This window comes from Balaenoptera acutorostrata, chromosome 9, assembly GCF_949987535.1.
Source record: "Balaenoptera acutorostrata chromosome 9, mBalAcu1.1, whole genome shotgun sequence".
Taxonomy (NCBI): domain Eukaryota; kingdom Metazoa; phylum Chordata; class Mammalia; order Artiodactyla; family Balaenopteridae; genus Balaenoptera; species Balaenoptera acutorostrata.
In genome coordinates, this window is record NC_080072.1 from 53,289,461 (window position 1) to 53,312,985 (window position 23,525).

Genomic DNA, 23,525 nt, shown 5'->3' on the forward strand with positions numbered 1-23,525 from the left:
CCATTTATCAACATTCTTACCATTCACATTCAAATTAACATTTATTCAGGGTAGGATTTTCATCTCACAGCAGCAGCTATCAAATTGCTCACCAGAGCTCATCTTCAGACAGACTTTGAACAGGTCCTTGGCATTAGAAGATAAAATAAGAGCTTATAAAAGCCAAGCACAGATGAGACTGGCCTTGGCTGTGGTTGCCAAATATATGGAATTTCTAAAAATTAAAATAGTTTTTGTAAAACAGTAAATAAAAAAAATTTTTAAGGAAAAAGAAAAGTTAACATTTATTGAAGGCTAGATAACCCTCACTTTATTTTACTCAAAACAACCAAAAAGGCTGTGAGACAGGAGTTATCAACTCATCCATTTTGCAGGTAAGAAATCCATAGCTCATAAAAGTTAAATGATTTAGGGACTTCCCTGATGGTCCCGTGGTGAAGACTCCACACTCCCAATGCAGGGGGCACAGGTTCAATTCCTGGTTGGGGAACTAAGATCCCGCATGCCGCATGGTGCGGCCAAATAAATAAATGATTTCAGACCTATAGTAAATTATCAGAGCCAGGAGTTGGTCCTGCATTCACTATCTCCAAATCTAGGGCTCTTTCTCACCGCTCATCCCCAACTTCTTGCTAGTAAGCATAATTAAGACCTAGCTGTAGCACTTACTCATAAAAGTAAGTACTAAGAACTAAGAGATCATAAGAACACAGATTTATAATCACAGATTAACAGAATGATGATCAAAACCGTATAACACAAAATCCAATATCCCTGCATTTAACTACTGGGTCAGCAGTGCTATGCTACATGAAAAGAGAGTTGGCTGGATCTGATTCCCAAGGTCACCTATGTGGGGGAAAAAAAGAAAGAGAGAAAGCCAAAAAAAGTCCACAGCATTCCCCAGCAAACCAATCAAGAACCATACACACTTTGGACGGGTTTGTAACTGACCTTGGTAATTCCTGAAACGACATCTTAATGATACCACCAAAAGCACTTATTAAAAAGCTAGGCTGTGACAAGGAAGTTTTTTGGGGTGATGGAACTATTCTGTACCTTGACTATGGTAGTGATTACACAAATCTATGCATTATTAAATTCTGACACAAAAAGGTCAACTCTATTGTTAACTTAAAAGTAAAATTTAAGGGGCTTCCTTGGTGGCGCAGGGGTTAAGAATCTGCCTGCCAATGCAGGGGACAAGGGTTTGAACCCTGGTCCGGGAAGATCCCACGTGCCACGGAGCAACTAAGCCCGTGCACCATCAACTACTGAGCCTGCACTCTAGAGCCCGCGAGCCACAACTACTGAGCCCGGCTGCCACAATTACTGAAGCCCGCGCACCTATAGCCCATGCTCTGCAACAAGAGAAGCCACCGCAATGAGAAGCCGGCACGCCACAACGAAGAGTAGCCCCCGCTCACCGCAACTAGAGAAAGCCCACACGCAGCAACGAAGACCCAACGCAGCCAAAAATAAATAAATAAATGTATAAAAAATAAAAGTAAAATTTAAGAAAACCTGCATACATATTAAAAAGTAAGCTGTTGTGCATCAAAAGATGTTATCAATAAAAAAAAAAAAAAAAAGATGTTATCAACAGAGTAAAAAGGCAACCCACAGAATGGAAGAAAATATTTGCAAATCATACATTGATAAGGGATTAATATCCAGAATATATAGATAACTCCTAAAACTCACAATAACAACAACAAAAACCTGATTCAAAAATGGGCAAAGGACCTGAACAGACATTTCTCCAGAGAAGATATACAAATGCTCAATAAGCACTGAAATGATGCTCAATATCACTAATCATTAAAGAAACACAAATTAAAACCACAATGAGACACCACTTCACACTCATTAGGATGGCTATTACCAAAAAAAAAAAGAAAACCAGAAAATAACAAGTGTTGGTGAGGATGTGGAGAAACTGGAATCCTTGTGCACCACTGGTGGGAATGTAAAATGGTATTGCTGCTGTGGAAAACACTATAGTGTTTCCTCAAAAAATTAAACAAAGAATAACCATATGATCTAGCAGTTCCATTTCTGGGTATATACTCAAAAAACTAAAAGCAGGGTCTCAAAGAGATGTTTGTACACCTGTGTTCATAGCAGCATTATTCACAATAGCTAAAATGTGGAAGCAACCTAAGTATCCATTAACAGTGAAGGGATAAGCAAAATCTGGTGTATATATACAATTATTCAGCCTTAAAAAGGAAGGAGATTCTGTCATATGCTACAGCATGAATGAACCTTGAGGACATTATGCTAAGTGAAATAAGCCAGTCACAAAAGACAAATACTGTATGCTTCCACTTATATGAAGTACTTCGAGTAGTCAAAATCACAGGGACAGAAGTAGAATGGTGGTGGCCAGGAGTTGGGGGAGGGGACAATGGGGGGTGGTTGTTCAATGGGTGCAGAGTTTTACTTCTGCAAGATGAAGAGAGTTCTGGAGATGGATGGTGGGAAGGTTGCACAAGAATATTAATGTGCTTAATATCACTGAACTGTATAGTTAAAAAAACTGTAAATTTTATGAGCTACAATTTATTTATTTATTTATTTATGAATAAATAAATAAATAAATAAGCTAGGCATATGTGGTAATGTTACTTCAAGTAAAATTATAATAATAGCTAGGGCTTCCCTGGTGGCGCAGGGGTTGAGAGTCTGCCTGCCAATGCAGGGGACGCGGGTTCGAGCCCTGGTCTGGGAGGATCCCACATGCCGCGGAGCAGCTGGGCCCGTGAGCCACAATTGCTGAGCCTGCGCGTCTGGAGCCTGTGCTCCGCAACAAGAGAGGCCGCGACAGTGAGAGGCCCGCGCACCGCGATGAAGAGTGGCCCCCGCTCGCCACAACTGGAGGAAGCCCTCGCACAGAAACGAAGACCCAATACAGCCAAAAATTAATAAATTAATTAATAAAAAAAAAATAATAATAGCTAATGTTTATGAGTGTTTACTATGAGCGAGCACATAATTTCACTTGACCCTGACCATAACCCCAACTATTAGACCTCTCTTTCACAAATGAGAAGGCTGAGCCTAGTAAGGCCAACCCACTTGCTCAAGATCACATAGCTAGTTAACTCAGACTGAATTCAAACTCAGGCAGTCTGACTCTATAGCCCAGGCCCTTAAACACTATACTACAACATAAAATACTATATTAAATATTGCAGATAGAAGTTGACAAAGATAACTACTCCGGCTAGTCCTGACGACCTAAGCTTTCAACCGAACAGAACCACATTAGAAGCAGACATACTATACAACCAATATAGCAGATTAAAAGCATTGTGGAAACATCAAGAGCATTCTTGTAAAAAAAAAAGTACATAATTAAATGTAGCTGGCTCCACAGTCACTCCCTTCGGAACCATGCCCCAATGCAGCCCATAAAAGAAAAAGCAAAATAATGACAGTTCTAGATCATCACAGGCAGGAAACACACACACACACAATCTACTAAGACCCCCTCTGCCCGAGACTCCAGCATCCCAATTTCAATACTGCCCTCCAATACTGTCAGATTCAAAGCGCCACCATCCTACTTTGCGGCACTTTGTACTTTTGAGTAGTTTTTATATTTGCTCTGGGCAAAGGACTGTCCCCTTTAGCCCAAGGCTCTGCAGAACAAACATCACACTCTGTATCCCCATCCCACAAATGGATGCTATAACTTAACTCCATGCCCAACACTAAGCAAATATCCCTTGTTTCTACTTAAGTTCTTTATTCCCTCATACCTCATAGTTTATGGCTTATGTGTCAGTGCTTATTTATCTGAAAAGCAGAAACTTTAAAAAAGAAAAAAAAAGCAGCACAATCAGCCAAACTAAAGTGCCAACAGCATGAACAGGGACCTAAGGAGGAGCTTGATAATGGAAGAGAGGGTACGTGGAACTAATTTTCTAACTTTCTGCATAATCAGACCTCATTATTCAAGGAAGGTCAGTGAAGCCTCCTCAGCACATGAGTTCCTTTCTCTCCTGTTGCTTCCATCAAATAAACATAATACACCAAATAATAAATATACCTGTTAGCTGTATTTATTAAACCCTAGACTGCATTTAATTCTCCATGTTTCTTTGTAAAAACATCTTAGTCCTTCTAGGAATTTTAATCTGTTCCTTAAAAGGAATCACTGATTAAACAAAGTGTCAAGAGGTTCACATTCAACCAAACTTAATTGAGCACCTACTATGTTTCTGAATTAGACTTTTTCAGAGGAGGGTTTTCATTTAATCCTAAAAAAGAATCCTTTGACTTAAGTATTACTGGCTGCCACCCTTCCTTTTTTTTTTTTTAACCACCAAGTAAAGTGAGAATCAGGCAGTTAAGTAACTTGCAAAGATCTCACAGCTAAAAAGCAAAGGGAAAGAGGTAAAGGAGCCAGGATTCAAACTCAGACCTTCTATTTCACCTCTCTAAACTTTAATTTTCTCATCAGCAAGAAATATTACCTATCTTCAAGAGTTGATGTAGGGGGGCTTCCCTGGTGGCGCAGTGGTTAAGAATCCGCCTGCCAATGCAGGGGACACGGGTTCGAGCCCTGGTCTGGGAAGATCCCACATGCCGCAGAGCAACTAAGCCCATGAGCCACAACTACTGAGCCTGTGCCCTAGAGCCCACAAGCCACAACTACTGAAGCCTGCACGCTCTAGAGCCCATGCTCTGCAACAAGAGAAGCCACCACAATGAGAAGCCCGCGCACCGCAACGAAGACCTAACGCAGCCAATAAATAAATAAATAAATAAATAAATAAAATTGTTTTAAAAAAAGAGTTGATGTAGGAATTACATGCAAAGCACTTAGATCAGGGGCTGCTCCTCAATAAATGTTAGCTTTATTCCTTTTTTCCTTCATGCTTGAAATGTCTGGTTTGTTGGCTTATTCCAAACAAATAGCAATTTTTAAAGTTTACACTTTGTTTTTCTTAGCTAGCTTATTAACTGGTTTTGTCTTGGTCCTCACAAGGACGTTCATAATCCTGGGATATCTTGGGAGCACTTCTGGCTCACCTAGCAGCTGGGATGCTGGCAGCAAAGCTCTTTTTGCTCAGAAACTTGCATAGAGACTACTTCCTCTCCTCTATTCTCCCTTAGACAAACAGACACATACGCAGGTGGAAAATTTTTTTAAGCCACAATTAGCTTAATTAACATAAAGTGACAGAAATAGAAAAAGCCACAGTGTTCTAGCCAGGCAGCAGGCTGCAGGGGAAGCAAGAATTCTCTGGCTGGCAAAGTGAGAGGAGAAATAAGCATCTACTGGGGAGGAAAAGGAGTCACTGCCATGTGGTGGGAACTAGGGAATATCTAAAACGGATGGTCAGCACCACACACTGGGGCCCTCATCCCTAGTCCTCAGGATGGGTCAGATGCCCCTGATTTATCAAACAAAAACTCACGCCAGACGAAAATGTGATTATGAGCTCCTTGAGGGCAGAAATTATAACTTACATCTAGATCCCCAGGCACAGAACCTGGCACAGAGAAGCACTCATATTTGAATATATAACTGATTGCGTAAATGATTAAAGTCGGATTAAAAGAAAGAGCTTATCCATCTTTTCCAGTGTACTAGTACTACACAAGGAAGGTTCCTATAAGCAACCATGATGCAATCCATAATTCCTCATAAATACCCACACACACAAAAGTATGGTGCATCTGCAGGCCATCTCCCCAAGAGTTCTAGATAACCCACAACTGCTTCTGGAAAAAAAAAAATGACAGCAAATCCCTAATAAAACCTACCAGCAGCTCCCCACTACCTTCAGAATAAACTCTATACACCTTAATTAGCATGTAAGGTCCTTTTGTAAACAGGCTCTTGCCTTTCTTTCCAGATACACCTTTTCAAGAACTCTGAGCACCTGCCAAACATGAAGCCCTCTGCCCCTCAAGTATGCCCTGAAAACCTGCTTCAGCACCTTTGTTGCTGCAGTTCCCATAAGACTCATCACCACCAAAATTTGGTTTACCTAAGTTCAATTCACCTTTCATGAAACAACTCAGTTCCCAACCATTTTTACAAAATATGTTATAATTGTCCCAGACCATAGTGTTCATCTCCTTTCCTGACTTAAGGTAGTACTATCCATAGCTCTCATCCCATATTCAACAATACTACGTTGTTATCTTTACGTAGAGGACACATATCCACACATAGATCAATACAAGGGTATGGGGACTTCCCTGGTGGTCCAGTGGTAAAGAATCCACCTTACAATGCAGGGGACACGGGTTCGATCCCTGGTCAGGAAACTAAGATCCCATATGCCATGGGGCAATCAAGCCTGCACGCCACAATTACCGAGCTCGTGTGCCTCAACTAGAGAGCCCACATGCCGCAAACTACAGAGCCCACGCACTCTGGAACCCACGCGCCACAACTACAGAGCTCACGTGCCCTGGAGCCTGTGTGCCACAACTAGAGAGAGAAAACCCGCACGCCACAACTAGAGAGATGCCTACGTACCACAACAAAACATCCCACATGCCTCAATGAAGATCCCGTGTGCCGCAACTAGGATCCTACACAGCCAAAAAAAAATTAATTAATTAAAAAAAATACAAGGGTATGGTGTGCTCCTCCGACCAGTAACTCTCATAATAGCAAGAACATACCTGTGTTACTCTATTGCCAGTGGCTAGAAAACTAGCCTATCTCTAGTAAATGCTGTTTGTTCATGCAAAAATTAAACACTTTTTTCCATTTTAAAGTGCAAGTGCCAACTAATATAAGTTATTATATTATTATATAATAAAGGGATTACCAATTTACCAGCTTTCTCATCAATTTTATACAATAAATCCTCTAATAATAATGCTCTATCTCCAAATTTTTACAAGTTCCTATCTCCAAATTTCTTTTTGAATCAAAGATAAGATTACATTGTGTACAGCGAGGTTTCAAGAGCAACTATGTTTTACTATGTCTTTTTTTAAAAAATTTATTAATTTATTTATTTATTTTATGGTTGTGTTGGGTCTTCGTTTCTGTGCGAGGGCTTTCTCTAGTTGCGGCAAGTGGGGGCCACTCTTCATCGCGGTGCGCGGGCCTCTCACTAACGCGGCCTCTCTTGTTGCGGAGCACGGGCTCCAGACGCGCAGGCTCAGCAATTGTGGCTCACGGGCCTTGTCGCTCCGCGGCATGTGGGATCTTCCCAGACCAGGGCTCGAACCCGTGTCCCCTGCATTGGCAGGCAGATTCTCAACCACTGCGCCACCAGGGAAGCCCCCTACTATGTCTTGATTCTTGGAAAACTAGCAACCTGTGAATGCTCTAAGACAGTGGTTACTGTTCAAGCTAGCATGTGACAATCAGGTATACCCATTCATCTTTTAAGACTCATACAGGTATGAAACTTTTCTTAAATCCCTCTCTCCACTGCCAGAATTGACTAATTTACTTCTTCCTTTGGGTTCCACTTTATCCCAGATATTATCTGACCGAACCCTAGATATATTTCTATCATAGCACCTATTACATACACTTAATTATACTTCCTTATTTACATGTCTGTCTACCTACCGATTTGCCCTTCTGGATGTTTGCTTTCCCATACATTAGCCACATGTACCTTCTTAAATTCAAATTTATGTTAACTAAAACTAAATAAAATTTAAAATTCAGTTCCTCAGCCTCACTAGCTATATTTCAAGCACTCAACAGCCACATATGGCTGGTGACTACCACACTGGACAACCCAGATATAGAATATTTTCATCACTGCAGAAAGTTCAATTGGCCAGGGCTGTGTCTAGATTGTGTATGTTTTCTGAGGAACACAGTCTAGTGGGCAGTTTGGCAGGAGCTATGCCTGATTCACTTCTGTATCGCAGCACCTAGCACTTACTAAATTCCCAGTAAATGTCTCTTAGGAATGACACTGGGTAACAGAGAGCTTGTTCCACCTTTCGTATTATCACAGACCACCAGAGTCTCTGCTCCATAAGTTCAATGTTCCTTATAGGCTAGAATCAGTATAATTACCCACCAACATCCCAACTTGTGGAAAGAGGTAGGAACCACGATAGCTAGAGGTAATCAGAAAGCCTTTGTTCAGTCCCTCTTCCCAAACCAAGGCTCCACTATTTAATGTAAGACTTGATGAAGAAGAAGCTTATTTCTTGTTTCAAGTTTGGCATGTAATTAAACTGCAGTTGATTCTAAAAGGAACTTCTTTCAAATACTGGAACAATCTTACAACTCAGCAGAAATAAAAACAGAGACACTGTTCAAAATTTATCACACTTTTGGGGACTCAAATTAATATATCCTCTCTATATAAAAAATATAAAGTACGCTCTTTATATTAAAAAATAGTCATTTGGCACATTTTCTGAACATCTATAAGGGCTAGGGGCTAAAGAAAGAGAAATAAATAAGTTCTAGTTTAGGCAGATAGAAATTTAAATTGGAATAATACAAAGCGCTAAGTGCTCTATGATAAGGGGAAATACCAGAAACTATGAAGAACACAAAGGACAGGCTCAGAATCCAGTGGTGTAATGTGGCAAAGGGTGGGGGAACCACAAGGGAAGCTGCTTAGGAATGAACCCAAGCTACATTTTGAAAGGAAATTAAAAGGTTGGGAGATGAAGAAAGGGCGAGAGGGTGTCACAAATAACGACAACGTCACTGATGAAGGTACAGGAATTTGACTTGACAGTAAATGTCAAGTAGTTCAGGTTGGCTGGAACAACATGAGAAAGACAATTTGAGGCTAATGAGGCAAGCAGAGGCCGAATCATGAAAAAGATCTCCAAGCTAAACTAAGGAGTTTGAATGTTATCCTCAAAGCTATGGGAAACCTCCGAAAGTTTTGAAGCAGGAAAGAGGAGTGAAAGCTACATTAAAGCTCACAGAGCAGCAGTACAGAGGATGATTTGGGGGAGGTGAGACAGAAGCAGGGAGACCAGTCAGGAAGTTGCTGCAAAAAGTGAAGAGACAGTATATTTTACCACAATTTTTTTTCAAAAATGGAAAAAAAAAAAAAAAAGTGATGAGACAGGGCCCATCTGATGCAAATAGTTTTAAAAACAACCTATTTTAAATGGGTCTCTCTCCATTAGTCTATGCCACCCAAAGCTGTAACACCATGATTCAATTATATAGCACAACTACAAAAGCAACTATTAAAGTCAGTTACATAAACTCTAAAAAATTACACTCACTCTTTTTATTCAATAGCCATTCTGGACTTCAGACTAAAACTGTACATTTTTCTCTTTTTCACCGCACACAGTCTTGGAAAACCACATCAGCCAGCTGAGCGCATCTGTGCAGTGTGCAACAAGTGTGAACAATTTAACAGGAGTTTAACGAAACATTGCCTATTCTTTATTGGAGAAAAAAACAATTTAATTCTAACATGGCAACATCAGGTTGCAAATTGACATTTTTTAATTAGCTTTAAAAAATATTAACATGTCAATTTAAAATCCCATCTGGTTACATGGTGCAGCTGTCCTGAATGAATATAACATTTTCAGTTATTAGGCACTTGGCTAAAGCATTCAGAACTGCCATGTGCCATCAACAAACAGCAAGAGCCACAAGTACAGTACTTTAAAACTACCTACATGCTCACACTGGTATGAGAGGATTACTTAGCCTGTCCTGGAAAGGTGGGTATATATGGGGAAATGGGAGGCACAATCTCACAATTTTAAGAAAGTATCTTTCAGTTTACCTCCAATTCTCTTAAAAGGCAATGGACTCTGATATCTTTGATCCCAGAATTCCTTAGCCTAAAGAGCTTTACCTACCCTCCTGCCTTGAACCAATAAAATCTTAAGAACCAAGGCTTTGGAACTGGACTAAAAGTGGGTTCAATTCCAACTCTACCTCTTACACACTGTATGAACTTAACACATTTCTTAATCTTCCTGAGACTCTACTTTCTCAGGTGTAAAATGATAATACCTAAACCTGCAGAGTTGTGGTGAGGATGAAAGAAAATGTACATAAACTATCTATAGAATATTTGGTTCATGTGGGCATTCACTAAACGGTTAACTATTTTTACATTCTCCTTTGTACCTTACTATAATTTGTACAGAACAGTAATTATGCATGTACCTTAAAAGTTTATTGTGACAATTAAATGAATTAATATAGGTAAAGGGCTTAGAATAGTGCCCGGCACATAGTAGGCAATCATTAACTGTTAGTTGCTGTTGTTGTTACTACCAACACTGAATTACAACTTATTTGCTGTCTTCCTCCCCACCTAATATTTAGCATAAAACCTCAATAAACATCTGCTGACCAGCTGAATAAATAATGGATGACTGGTTGAATGAATGAACTGAAGATATCATAGTTCTGTGACAAGAGGAACACCTCTCTGAATTTATCATACAATCTTCACACGGCAGCCATTCAATAAGAATGTACTGTGAAAAAAAAAAATTAGAAGTTAACTTGTATAAAACGAATCAAGAGAGATGATTTTTTTCTGTCCAGTAAATAAGTGTAGAAATAAAAATCAACAGATACATTCCTTAAAAAAAAAAAAAGAATGTATTGTGAATTGATTAATCACACGAAGAACTGATTAATCCAACCAAACCTATGTGGTAAATAGGGAAAGTATTCTTGTAGGTTTGTCTCACAGATAAGAAACAGTCCTAGAGTGAGTAAAGGTTAAGATCACTCAGCTAGGACAGAAACAAGAATCCCCTTCGGTCTCTCAGAAACTAGTACTAGATTTTCTTCTACTAGGGCTTACTCTCTTTCCGTATTTTAAACATTACCTATGAGACTGGTCAAGTTTTTCCATACTCTGTGGTTACAGGAAGAGACCGCTGAGTCAGAAGATACTACCAGTGAATGATGGAAGGGTGAAGAAGGAACATGACCAAATAAGGAGAAAGTCAGTGTCTCTTCTTTGAGAGAGAAGGAGCAAGACCTGATTTTACGTGACCTCAAAATAGACAAAGCAACTAAATCTGAAACTAACAAGAGAATAAAGCCCTAACTATGAACAAATAAGGACAGGGGGTGCTTATAGGGTCAAATATGAAAGGCAGTATGAGGGTTACAGGTACTCATTCCCTCCTGTTGAAAGCATGACTAGGTACAGTCTTTTGGGGGAGTATTTATTCTTTCCTTTAACAAATATTATATTTATTGAGTCCCTGCAATGAACTAGGAGAACAACCGGACAGTATGTAGCAAGAGCCTTAAAAATAGTATACCTTTATCCCAATTATTGTATTCCTAAATTTTTATCTGAATAAAGCTAACAAAACATACAGACCAAAATTTACAAAGATGCTTATCACAGTATTATAATATCCAAAAATAGAAAGTAACCTAGATGTCCAACAATAAGGTTATGAGTAAATAAATCACATCATGCAATGCATAGTCATAGATGCTGAACAAAAAAATTTAACACTGAAAAATGCTTATAACCTAATATTAAATTAAAAAGCACTCCACAAACAGTATATATAATATGATCTTTATATAAAATAGGAAAAAAACTTTTAAAAATGCTGAAAATTTTAAAAGTTTATTTCTGCATGGTAGGATGTAGGAAGAATAGGCTATAGGGAGATGTTGCCAAGTTTTCTAATTTTCCATAATAAGCATTTTTCAAAAAACCACAGGGTGGAGGAGATTTACAGAAGAAAAGTAAGAATATTAAATGCCATCAGGATTGATCAAGATCTTTGGACTCTCTGCCAGGTGAGAAGAATATAAAAGGCATATTATTTCTATACAGAAGGATTACATTAATCCTAGTGAGAACTGACAAAACTACAAGGGTGAAACACAATGGGAGAGCAATAAGAAGGAAATCCATGACTCTTTTTTTTTAAATTTTATTTATTTATTTATTTATTTATGACTGTGTTGGGTTTTTGTTTCTGTGCGAGGGCTTTCTCCAGTTGTGGCAAGCAGGGGCCACTCTTCATTGCGGTGCGCGCGCCTCTCACTATCGCGGCCTCTCTTGTTGCGGAGCACAGGCTCCAGACACGCAGGCTCAGTAATTGTGGCTCATGGGCCTAGCTGCTCCGCGGCATGTGGGATCTCCCCAGACCATGGCTCGAACCCGTGTCCCCTGCATTGGCAGGCAGATTCTCAACCACTGCGCCACCAGGGAAGCCCCATGACTCTTTCTGAATTATGGTTTTCTCAGGGTATATGCCCAGTAGTGGGACTGCTGGGTCGTATGGTAGTTCTATTTTTAGTTTTTTAAGGAACCTCCATACTGTTCTCCATAGTGGCTGTATCAATTTACATTCCCACCAACAGTGCAAGAGTGTTTCCTTTTCTCCACACCCTCTCCAACATTTATTGTTTGTAGATTTTTTTTAATAATTTTTTTTAATAGCTACATTATTTATTTATTTATTTATTTATTTATTTATTTATTTTTAGCTTGTTGGGTCTTCGTTTCGTGCGAGGGCTTTCTCTAGTTGTGGCAAGTGGGGGCCACTCTTCATCGCGGTGCAGGGACCACTCTTCATCGCGGTGCGCGGGCCTCTCACTATCGCAGCCTCTCTTGTTGCGGGGCACAGGCTCCAGACGCACAGGCTCAGCAGTTGTGGCTCACGGGCCCAGTTGCTCCGCGGCATGTGGGATCTTCCCAGACCAGGGCTCGAACCCATGTCCCCTGCATTAGCAGGCAGATTCTCAACCACTGCGCCACCAGGGAAGCCCTGTTTGTAGATTTTTTTATGATGGCCATTCTGACCGGTGTGAGATGATATCTCATTGTAGTTTTGATTTGCATTTCTCTAATGATTCATGATGTTGAGCATTCTTTCATGTGTTTGTTGGCAATCTGTATATCTTCTTTGGAGAAATGTCTATTTAGGTCTTCTGCCCATTTTTGGATTGGGTTGTTTGTTTTTTTGTTATTGAGCTGCATGAGCTGCTTGTAAATTTTGGAGATTAATCTTTTCTCAGTTGCTTCATTTGCAAATATTTTCTCCCATTCTGAGGGTTGTCTTTTGCTCTTGTTTATGGTTTCCTTTGTTGTGCAAAAGGTTTTAAGTTTCATTAGGTCCCATTTGTTTATTTGTGTTTTTATTTCCATTTCTCTAGGAGGTGGGTCAAAAAGGATCTTGCTGTGATTTATGTCATAGAGTGTTCTGCCTATGTTTTTCTCTAAGAGTTTGATAGTGTCTGGCCTTACATTTAGGTCTTTATTCCATTTTGAGTTTATTTTTGTGTATGGTGTTAGGGAGTGTTCTAATTTCATACTTTTACATGTACCTGTCCAGTTTTCCCAGCACCACTTATTGAAGAGGGAAGCAGCCGCATAGCACAAGGAGATCAGCTCGGTGCTTTGTGATCACCTAGATGGGTGGGATAGGGAGGGTGGGAGGGAGGGAGATGCAAGAGGGAAGAGATATGGGAACATATGTATATGTATAACTGATTCACTTTGTTATACAGCAGAAACTAACACACCATTGTAAAGCAATCATACTCCAATAAAGATGTTAAAAAAAAAAAAAAAAAAAAAAGGAAATCCAATCAGATTCCCAGGAGGTCACTTTCATTCCAGAATGTCTGTCAACAGCAAAGTCAAGTTCAATGAGTGAGGTGAGGACTGAAGCTTGATGACTGGAAGAAGATGGCAGAAATCCAGCTAATACCTAGTGCTAAAATCTGTGAGTTCCTTGATGGCATGAAACCAGTCAATAACCATACAGTGTTTTAAAGACCATGACAGAAGCCAGCAACAAGAATGTGGCAAAATAGTCTAGAGAGGGTCCACAAAGGCTTTCTGAAAGACGACTCATTTAAAGGAAAAAGGCATGAACCTGAAGAAGGGGAGAAGGGCATTCTAGGAAAAAGGCACAGTCCAGAGAATAGAAACAATTTAACAATTTATCTGGGGAAATGACATTCATTTCAGTGTTGCTAGAGTACAAAGTGCAAGGCGGGCAGTGGTGAAAGACATGGTTGCAGAAGTCATCAGGGGCCTGTCCCAAAGGACCTGAATGCCTGATGTACTATAGCCAAGCAGCTGCACATGAACCAATCAACAAGGGTTCCAGTCCAGTAGGAGATAACTCCAGCAGAAGAGACAGTTAGGTAGCATTATGGTAAAGATAAGTGAAAGGTGGTTAGCACAGAGTAGGAGCAAACAATTCAGCCTGGGGACTCATATAAGGCCTCTGAGAGAAGGTGCCAAAGTTGAGACACAAAGGAAAAATGGGTCTAAGGGCACCAACATTCAAGATGGTAGCACACTATTGATACAAACTCTGGCCTGACACAAACTCTGCAAATCAGAGCACCAGCCCCCGCAAGACTTCCAAAGGGGGACCCATTCTCATCAGCAGAATGTAAGCTCCAAACACTTTGTCTTGTTCACTGCCATGTCTCCAATACTAAAAACAGTGAGCATGAAAAAGGTGCTCTATAAATATTTGTGAAGAAAAAGAAAAAGAGAGAGGGGGACTTGCTGTTATATTAAAAAGCAATGAGGGGACTTCCCTGGTGGCACAGTGGTTAAGAATCTGCCTGCCAATGCAGGGGACACGGGTTCGAGCCCTGGTCCGGGAAGATCCCACGTGCCATGGAGCAACTCAACCTGTGCGCCACAACTACTAAGCCTGCGCTCTAGAGCCCGCGAGTCACAACTACTGAGCCTGCACGCTGCAACTACTGAAGCCTGCACACCTAGAGCCCATGCTCCACAACAAGAGAAGCCACTGCAATGAGAAGCCCGCATGCAGCAGCAAAGACCCAACACAGCCACAAAAAAAAAAAAAAAAAAAAAGCAATGGGGGTACTTCCCTGGTGGCGCAGTGGTTAAGAATCCACCTGCCAATCCCTGGTCTGGGAAGATCCCACATGCTACGGAGCAACTAAGCCCGTGTGCCACAACTACTGAGCCCGCATGCCACAACTACTGAAGCCTGCACTCCTAGAGCCCGTGCTCCACAACAAGAGAAGCCACTGCAATGAGAAGCCCACACACCACACTGAAGAGGAGTCCCCACTCGCCGCAACTAGAGAAAGCCCATGCGCAGCAACAAAGACCCCATGCAGCCGAAAATAGATAGATAGACAAATAAATAAGCAAGCAAGCAATGGGAAATTCACAATAGTCAAAAGGTAGAGGCAATCTAAGTGTTCACTGACAGATGAATAGATTTTTTTAATGGTATATACATATAATGGAATATTATTCAGCCCTAAAAAGGAAGGAAATTCTGACACATGATACAACATGGATGAACCTTGAAGACATTATGCTAAGTGAAAGCCACTCATAAAATGACAAAAACTGTATGATTCCACAGTGACAGAAAGTAGAATAGTTGTTGCTGAGGGCTGGAAGGAGAGGAAAATGGGGAGTTACTGTTTAATGAGTTTCAGTTGTGCAACAGGAAAAATGTTCTGGAGATAGATGGTAGGATGGTTGCATAACAATGTGAAAGTACTTAAATGTCACTGAATTGTACACTTTAAAATGGTTAAAACGGTAAATTTTACATGTGTATATAAATATTTCACCACAATTTTTCAAAAATTACAAAATGCAAAAAAAAGTTACTTAAGGATAAAATATGGGGAAAATAAAAGAAATGGAAAAAAGGATAAAGAAGTAAAACTCTGAAGACTAAGGCCAACCCTTAGGAGCTTGGAGCCAAAGGAAAATAGCAATGTCTCCCCCATCCCTCCCTTCAATTGCCATTTCCATCCACATCCAATTTAGTAATTTTACGTGCAATTGAGTCCTAATTAAAACAAATACTAAGCATAGAACCCCCAAGGGGCCACAAACAAGCAAATCCATGGGTAATCTGAGAGATGTGTTATGAAAGCAGTCTCATTGACTTAACCTTGTTAATTGTTAGTAACAGCAAAACAACTATCATTTACTTGAACACCTAATATGCATGGGGCCCTATGGTTGGAGCTTTATAAACATTATCTCTAATCATAACAGTAACCCTGAAAGGTAAATGTTACAATTTTGTTTTCATACTGACTTATCTAGGATGATATAAATGGTAAAGATGCAATTTCAATCTAGGTCAATTCGATTCCAAAACCCTTGAGGAGTGATCAACTGTTGTCTCAAAAAAACAAAAACCAAAAAAAAAAACAACAACAACAAACAACAACAACAACAACATTACCTTCTTCCCAAGCAGGTACCTCTCCTGTGTTAGAACCAGGGCCTAGGCCCCTGACCTGTCCTCCCCTCCAGCTCTGCTAGAAGTTACCAGCTAGGAGTACCTAGATTGAGTCATTATCAAGTACTTTTCTAGGTAATCCCCAGTGGCCAGAGATGGGGATGCTCTCAACACTGAGCCACTATGGGAGAAAAGAGGAGTGGCTCACCACAAGTCTTTCAGACCCCAAACTGACCAAGCAGGACAAAGACACTTAGGACATTTATTTACAGTGTTTCCTCCAGGAGCACAAAAACACTCCACTGGCACTGCCCAAGATATTGCTACTGCTTAACAATGCTTCACTGATTAATAACCCTCACTCCCTTTCCTCCCCAAGACCAGCCCTAGAAATCATTACCAGTTCCAGTCTCCTTCTGGCCGGTTTCCCTCATCCTCTCCCACTCCCAGCACCACCAAGTTCAAGGGTAATTTAAATAAGATCTTTTCTTCCTCCATATACTTTAAAAACATTCCAATCCTGTGGCCCATTCCTCTACCTAGCTCTACTGGGTGATCTACAATACTATCCAATGAACAAACAGTTCTCAGAGATTTCCAAATGCATTAAATAATTTACTCCTACAGCAACTCTGAGAGATAAGTATTAATATCTCCATTTGACCAGGACTTCCCTGGTGGCACAGTGGTTAAGAATCTGCCTTCCAATGCAGGGGACGTGGGTTCCATCCCTCGTCAGGGAACTAGATCCCACATGCATGCCGCGACTAACAGTTTGCATGCCACAACTAAGGAGCTCACAAGCTGCAAATAAGGAGCCTACCGGCCGCAACAAAGGAGCCCACCAGCCGCAAATAAGGAGCCAACATGCCAAAACTAAGGAGCTGGCGAGCCGCAACTAAGGAGCCCACGAGCTGCAACTAAGATCCGGCGCAACCAAAATAAATAAATAAAATAAAAAATTTTTTTAATTCACTTAAAAAAAAAAAATCTCCAGTTGACCGAACTGACTCAGTTTATTCTAAAAAATTAAGTAGCAGAAAATATCCACCAGAAAAAAAGGTCACATTTCAGGTATCTTTTTCTGTTTGTTTTTTTTAAGCCAAGAACCTTTCTCAAAAGTTTCTAGTAGCATTCCTGTCATGTCTCCCTGGCCAGACTTTGGGCACATACTCGTTCCTAAGTCATTCACTGGCAAGAGGCAAGGGATTACCATGACTACTTGACAAATTAATTCTTTGAGTTGTAATGAAAGTTGGCAAACACACAACCACCACAGTGCCCATCACCTCGAGGACACAAATATGAAACAATGAGGGAAGCAGACTGCCTCCAGACCCCTCTTAGTACGTTTTCTTCATGTCACAGGGACCCTGAAGACTCAAGGGGTCAGAACTGCTGGCCTGGGGAAAAGAGAACAGACATTCCACTAGAGTCCAGAGTCTGTGGAGCATGCTCTGGAAGAGGATCTAGAGTCTCTAGTTTTAGTAAAAGTACTATACTAATACTAGTTCTAAACTTAAAGGGACTACCTCTCCCCAACCCTCAGTTTCCCCTTTAGTAATAAGAGACCACCTAGATAAGTGTTTTCAAACTGGTCTTCAGAGAATTAAGGGTTATGAAAAGGTATCCAGGACCAGAAGTAAATAGAAGGGGGATACAAAGGAGTAGTGTTTTAAATCCCACTTAAACTAGAATAGCTCTCATTCGATCTCTTTGTATTGAACCTCATGTAATAATTGGTAGAAAAAGGGTTCTAGAGCTCAAAAAAAAAATTTTTTTTTAATTCACTAAACTAGATGAGCTTCCTTCTAGGTTAACATTCTATTTTTCAATGAAACAGGTTATTAGCTAAACAATCCCCCATTAATCACTTCACCATATTTCACTAAAGTTATGAATGACCTTCACACTGATAAATCCAATGAACAGTCCTTATTTTTATTTGATTTCTCAGCATCATTTAGCACTGTTGTTCATTTCCTCCTAGTTGAAACCCTTGGCTTCTGAACATTACATTCTCCTAATTTTCCTCCCACCTCTCTATCTGCCCCATCTCTGCCTGCTTTCCAAGGTTATCCTCTTCTGCCCAGTGGTTAAATGTTAAAGACTATACTATTCTCTATTCTTTTCTCACTCTATTCTCTCTCCCTAGACAATCTAATCCACGTCCATGACTTTACTTACCATATAACTGCCAAACATACAACCAATTTTCCTCTGGCCCTTACCCTTCTCTAAGTTCCAGGCACATTTATCCGGCTGCCTACTCAACATCATCCCTTGGATGTCTTAAAGTCACCTCAAATTCAACATGTCCAAAACTGAATTCATAATACTCCATTCCCAAGCCAGTCCCTTTCCAGTGTCCTCATTTCAGTGAAAGGTACTACCATCTACCTCCTAGTGATTAAGCCAGGCACTGGGAGCCATCCTTATCACTTCCTTCTCCTTTATCCCCAATATATAATCCATCACACAGTTCTAGCAATTCAACCTACTAAATACATCTCTTACATTTCTCCTCATCTCTGCCTACCATCCTCCTCATCCAACCTACCATCTGGTCTCTTACATGGACCATATCTGTGCAAGAGCATCCCTGCACTGACTGATACTCCTCTATAATCTTTTCTCTACATCTCAGTCATAGTGCTATTTTCCAAGTTCAGATCTTGCAATTCTCCCTTGCATAAAACCCTTTAATGTGAAGATCTAGACACAGCCATCAGACAAGAAAAATAATAAAAGGAATCCAAATTGGAAAGGAAGGAGTAAAACTGTCACTGCCTGCAGATGACATGATACCATACATAGAAAATATCCCAAAGACAGCACCAAAAAACTACTAGAGCGCATCAACAAATTTGGTAAAGTTGCAGGATACAAAACTAATATACAACAATGAATTATCAGAAAGAGAAATTAAAGTAACAATCCCATTTACCTTCACATCAAAAAGAATAAAATACTTATAAATAAATCTCACTAAGGAGGTAAAAGACCTGTACTCAGAAAACTATAAGACACAGATGAAAGAAACTGAAGACAACACAAAGAAAGAAACCGTGTTCATGGATTGGAAGAATTAATATTGTTAAAATGACCATACTATCCAAGGCACTCTACAGATTCAATGAAATCCCTATCAAAATACCAATGGCATTATTCACAGAACTAGAAAAAATAATTCTAAAATTCATATGGAAACATAAAAGATTCCGAATAGCCAAAGCAATCTTGGGAAAGAAGAAGAGAGGTGGAAGTATCACACTCTCTAGCTTCAGACTATACTATAAAGCTACAGTCATCAAAACAGTACAGTACTAGTACAAAAAAAGACACATAGCTCAAAGGAACAGAATAGAGAACCCAGAAATAAACCAACACACTATGGTCAACTAATCTATGACAAAGGAGGCAAGAATATACAATGGGGGAAAGATAGTCTCTTCAATAAGTGGTGCTGGGAAAATTGACAGCTACATGTAAAAGAATAAAATTAGAACATTTTCTCACACTATGTATTTACAAAAATAAACTCAAAATGTATTAAAGACCTAAATGTAAGGCCAGAGACTCCTAGAAGAAAACATAGGCAGAACACTCTTTGACATAAATTGGAGAAATATTTTTTTGGATCTGCCTCCTAAGGCAAAGGAAACAAAAGCAAAAAAACCTTAATGTGACCTAATTAAACTTAAAAGCTTTTGCACAGCAAAGGGAACCATCAACAAAATGAAAAGACAACCTACTGAATGGGAGAAAATATTTGCAAATGATATAAACAATAAGGGGTTAGTATCCAAAATATATAAACAGCTGATAACAATTCAATATCAGAAAAAAAACCTGACTTAAAAATGGGCAAAAGAACTGAACAGACATGAAAAGATGCTCAGCATCGCTAATCATTAGAGAAATGCAATCAAAACCACAGTGAGATATCACCTCACATCTATCAGAATAGCTATCATAAAAAGACCACAAACAACAAACGTTGGCAAGGATGTGGAGAAAGGGGAACGCTTGTACACTGTTCGTGGGAATGTAAATTGGTGCAGCCACTGTGGAAAACAGTATGGAGGTTCCTCCAAAAACTAAAAATAGAAGTACCATGTGATCCAGCAATTCCACTCCTGGGTATATATCTGAAAAAAACAGAAACACTAATTTGATAAGATTCATGCACTCCAACGTTCACAGCAGCATTATCTACAACTGCCAAAATATGAAAGCAACCTAAGTGTCCATCAATAGAGGAATGGATAAAGAAGATGTGAGATAGATATATATATAGATATATACACACACACACACACACACACACACACACACACACACACACAATGGAATACTACTCAGCCATAAAAAAGAATTATGCCATTTGCAGCAACATGGATGGATGTGAAAGGCATTATGCTTAGTGAAATAAGTCAGATGGAGAAAGACAAATACTGAATGTTATCACTTATATGTGGGATCTAAAAAATAAAACAAACAAATGAATATAACAAAACAGAAACAGACTCACAGATATAGAGAACAAACTAGTGGTTACCAGTGGGGAGACAGAAACGGGGAGGGGTAAGATAAGAGTAGGGGATTAAGAGGTACAAACTACTATGTATAAAATAAATAAGCTACAAGGATGTATTGTACAGCACATAGAATATAGCCAATATTTTATAATAACTTTTTTTAAAAAACCCTTTAATGGCTTCCACTTATTCTTAGTATAAAGAAAAACATCAGGGACTTCCCTGGCGGTCCAGTGGTTAAGATGCTGCACTTCCACTGCAGGAGGCATGGGTTCAATCCCTGGTCAGGGAACTAAGATGCTGCATGCTGCGTGGCGCAGCCAAAACCAAAAACCAAACAAACACAAAAAAACAAAGAAAACCGTCAGGTCCTGTATGTTTTTTATTTATGTCCCCCCTCTAGCTCTATACTTTGTAGATAGGCAATCCTTATTTTCTCAAATACACCAAGCTCTTTTCTGTCACAGAGGCTTTATATATGCTGTTCCCTTTACCTAGAAGACTCTACTCACCATCCCCACCTTGTCTTTTCCTAAAAAACTCATCCTTCAGACTTCACATCCAATATCACTTCCTTAGAGAAGCCTTCACAGAACTTCCAGACTAGGTCAGATTACCATATGATATTTACCCAGAGCAACACGAAGCACTAATTGGTAGTACTTACCTCAGTTATAATTTTTTTTTTTTTTTTTTTTGACTGTGTTGGGTCTTCGTTTCTGTGCGAGGGCTTTCTCTAGTTGCGGCGAGCGGGGGCCACTCTTCATCGCGGTGCGAGGGCCTCTCACTATCGCGGCCTCTCCCGTTGTGGAGCACAGGCTCCAGACGCGCAGGCTCAGTAGTTGTGGCTCACGGGCCTAGTTGCTCCGCGGCATGTGGGATCTTCCCAGACCAGGGCTCGAACCCGTGTCCCCTGCATTAGCAGGCAGATTCTCAACCACTGCGCCACCAGGGAAGCCCCAGTTATAATTTTATACATTGTGTGTGTATGATCATTTGATCAATGTCTCATCCACTAGACTGTAAGCTCCATAAGTTTATGGGAACTATAATCTATTTTTGCTCACCACAGTATCTGTACTGCACAATGTTATACAATCTGAGCCAAGATTGGAGCCCAGATCTATCTGATTACAAAATTCAAGGTATTTCCAGTATATGCCACTGAGGATAGTGAACCACTAAGATTATTAGATTAAGCAGTTTTAACTAAAAACTAAGAAGGGGGATGAACTTGATGCTTCATGAATGTCTGTAAATCTCCAAGACTCCAAAAAGTGGATTTTCCACATTATTAAAGAAGGTGGATTCTTCTTTCAAAACGTGATTCACAGGGGAGGCTGGAAAAGTGAAGACCTTAAAATTGAGTTATTACTGAAAAGACATCCCATGTTCACGGACTGGAAGACTTAACACTGTTAAGATGTCAATATTACCCAAAGAGATTTACAAATTCAATGCAATCTCTATCAAAATTCCAAAAGCCTTGGGACTTCCCTGGCAATCCAGTGGTTAAGACTCCATGCTTCCAATGCAGGGGACGTGGGTTCCATCCCTGGTCAGGGAACTATAAGATCCCACATGCTGTGCAGCGTGGCCAAAAATTTTTTTTTAATTATTAAAAAAAAAAAAAATTAAAAACAAAATTTCAACAGCCTTTTTTTGTAGAAATGGAAGAGCCAATGCTCAAATTCATAAGGAATTACAAGGAGCTCCAAATAGCCAAAACAATCTTGAAAAGGAAGAAGAAAGTTGGAGAACTCTAAGTCTCAATTTCAAAATTGACTATAAAACTACAGTAAGCAAAACAGCATGGTACTGGTGTAAGGGGAAACATATAGATCAATGGAATAGAATTGAGTCCAGAAGTAAACCCATACATCTATGGCCACCTGATTTTTGGCAAGCGTGTCAAGATCAATCAATGGGGAAAGACTAGTGTCTTCAATAAATGGTGCCAGGACAACTGCATATTTACATGCAAATGAATAAAGCTAGACCCTTACCTCATACCATATATAAAAATTAATTCAAAATAGATCAGTGACCTAATATAAGAGTCAAAACCATAAAACTCTTAGAAGAAAACACAGGGGTAAATCTTCATGACCCTAGATTTGGCAATGGATCTTAGATATGACACCAAAAGCATGAGCAACAAAAGAAATGGATAAACTGGACTTCATTAAATTTAAAAACTTTTGTGCAAAAAAGGATACGATCAAGAAAGTGGGGGGCTTCCCTGGTGGCGCAGTGGTTGAGAGTCTGCCTGCCAATGCAGGGGACACGGGTTCGAGCCCTGGTCTGGGAGGATCCCACATGCCGCGGAGCAACTGGGCCCATGAGCCACAACTGCTGAGCCTGCGCGTCTGGAGCCTGTGCTCTGCAACAAGAGAGGCCGCGATGGTGAGAGGCCCACGCACCGTGATGAAGAGTGGCCCCCGCTTGCCGCAACTAGAGAAGGCCCCTGCTTGCCGCAACTAGAGAAAGCCCTTGCACAGAAACGAAGACCCAACACAGCCATAGATAAATAAATAAATAAATAAAATTAAAAAAAAAAAAAAAAGAAAGTGAAATGACAACCTACAGAATGGGAGAAAATATTTGGAAATCATATATCTGACAAAGATCTGGTATCCAGAATATATAAAGAATGTTTACAATTCAACAACCAAAATGCAAACAACCCAATTTAAAAATGGATTAAGAACTTGAATAGTTATTTCTCTAAAGATATATAAATGGCCAACAAGCACATGAAAAGATGCTTAACATCATTAGTCAATAAGAAAATGCAGGACTTCCCTGGCAGTCCAGTGGTTAAGACTCCAT

The 23,525-nt window shown here is 40.0% G+C and overlaps 1 protein-coding gene across 3 annotated transcripts in view; it reads right to left on the reverse strand.

The window, feature by feature from the left end:
* Positions 1 to 23,525, reverse strand: part of FAM168A (family with sequence similarity 168 member A) — a 215,981-nt gene that overhangs the window by 152,988 nt on the left and 39,468 nt on the right. Inside the window, exon 2 of one of the 3 annotated variants that reach the window (XM_057553023.1) lies at positions 6,506 to 6,561. The exons of the other annotated variants lie outside the window; for them this stretch is intronic. The gene's annotated coding sequence lies outside the window, so the exon portion shown is untranslated. The remainder of the gene's footprint in view (positions 1 to 6,505; positions 6,562 to 23,525) is intronic. 3 annotated transcript variants of the gene reach the window in all.